Here is a 2241-nt window from a genome sequence, read left to right as displayed (position 1 = left end):
ACTTAATCTACAAAAATCGTTTGCAAGTGATTCAAAATCTGGAATGAACCTTAAGATGTCTACTACAAATCTTATGAAGAAACCAACTTCAAATTCCAAACAAAATTGTACGGTTTTCAAACGAAAGCTAACTGATGCAGAATTTGAAGAACACTATTTTAGATTTGCAGGTTCTATTCCTACTTTGAGTTTAACCTATGAACTCTAAATAAACAAGCTGGAAATTAAAGAACCAATTCGAAGAACTTGGAATCAAGTAAAGGGCATAGCCAGTCAATAAAGATGTCATAGATTACAATACAAACTTGCTTCATAGTTCATCATTCCAACTGAAATTAAAACATAAGCCTAAAAGGCAAAACCACAAACCGGTAGCCTTTTGCTCTTATTCTAGATAGAAAATTAAAGAGATAATCCACACACTTTCATCACATCATGCACAAAGCTCTTCAAGAGAGAAATCTAAACTTTATGTTCAATACCTGCACAATATTTTCTTAAGGGTGAGCAACGCTCAGTAGAAGGCTAGTCCTCTATAAACAACATATGCCAACCATAACAATGCATGAATGCAATGATCTTTTCAATAATAACCCCCTCACCTAAACCATGATTCCTTTTTTGTTAGTCCTCTTGCTTAATCTCGATCACCAAAATCATACAGCCATATTAGCCCACCTGATACTTAGTCCCTACGAATTAAGCTCAACTACACAAAAACATTCTCTCAAAAATCTCATTCCCAATTTCACCAAACTCCTGCCTCAATTTTTATTCATGAACATGTTGATTAACTAAGAACATATCACCAATAACACCTGATCAATAATTCCACAATCAAGTTTCATAAACAACATCATATATAACAACACATCAGCCAGAAACACATCAATTACTCATAGCTTCAAAACAACAAACAACAAACAAAGAATACCAACAAACAAAACACAATAAATTAAATAGAGGTTCCCGAGATCCCCCTACCTCAATTCTAAAGCTATGCTTTTGAGGTACCCTCTTGTTCTCAGAAAATTTCCCTTCCCTCACTATTTCTTTTCTTTTTGTAAACACCAGATATAGGAAACTCAATGAAAAATAAGAGAACCAAACCTGGGTATTTATACTGCTATGCAAACATGTCAAAATTCAACTCAGGGATAGAATGGAATCAGATGCCAGCTCGATCAAAATCGTCACCTCTTGCTTCTTGGTAACTGACTTCTCCAAGTCTTCTCCTATATGAACGACACCTCTAGCTTTTAGGTTTATGTTTATCCTCAGTGATTATGATCTCCTAGTTGGAGTGGTGCTTGCAAGGAGGAACATAATGGAGAAGGATGGAGGAGGATGAACACGAAGATAGCAGAGGTCAAATTGTGTTCACCACACTTGTTTTGTCGTTAGGCAACAACCAAACAGAGGAGGTAGAAGTAATATGTTCCTCTTGGGTTTAGACTTAGATTGGGCTTGGGTCTAAAAAAAAAATATTGGGTTGGTCTAACAAATTGATATTTACATAAATACATAAATAAATAAACACTCACATATTTATGGATTTAAATTACTGCTAAAAAAATTAAATAAATAAAATACACTATCTTATTTTCTTAATATTTATTAAAATACAGGTCGTCACAATGAAGCAGGAAGAGATAAACAAATTAACTGCAAAACAAACCCAAATTTTTTAAAATTCACACTTCCAACTCAGACCCGTAACTAAAACTCATATAAATTGCCAATGGCTTGTGTTCTTTGCCAACATTAATTGAATACATCACAATTTTGTACATTCTTGCCAAAAAAAATATTGGGGGTTATCAAACATGAAACCAGTGATTTTTTGTCTACTCATAATTAGCATGGCGGGGTTGAATCATAGAGTCTTAGCTGACAGGAAATTTCTTAACCCTAGAGTTATCGATCCTTGCCAAAGACCCGGTGGTCCGCACCCAGGTTGTCAACCTAACAACAACAACAACAACAACGGCGATTCTACACATGCTAATGAGTATCAACGCGGTTTCTCAAAAGTTCATCGTTGTCGAGAAGATAAATCATAACTGTGATTATTTAAAGGGAAAATACCCTAATGCCTAAATATTTGAAAACTAAAGCCATTCTAATGATTTTTTTCTCTAAACCCATTCCAATAATTCTTATTAAAAAGACAAGTATACCCTTATTTCATATCAACCACACATCTACTATCTGATCTGAAACTAACCATCTCTCTCTCTC

The sequence above is a fragment of the Fragaria vesca genome, linkage group LG2 (assembly GCF_000184155.1).
Source record: "Fragaria vesca subsp. vesca linkage group LG2, FraVesHawaii_1.0, whole genome shotgun sequence".
NCBI lineage: Eukaryota > Viridiplantae > Streptophyta > Magnoliopsida > Rosales > Rosaceae > Fragaria > Fragaria vesca.
This window is presented reverse-complemented; position numbering follows the sequence as displayed.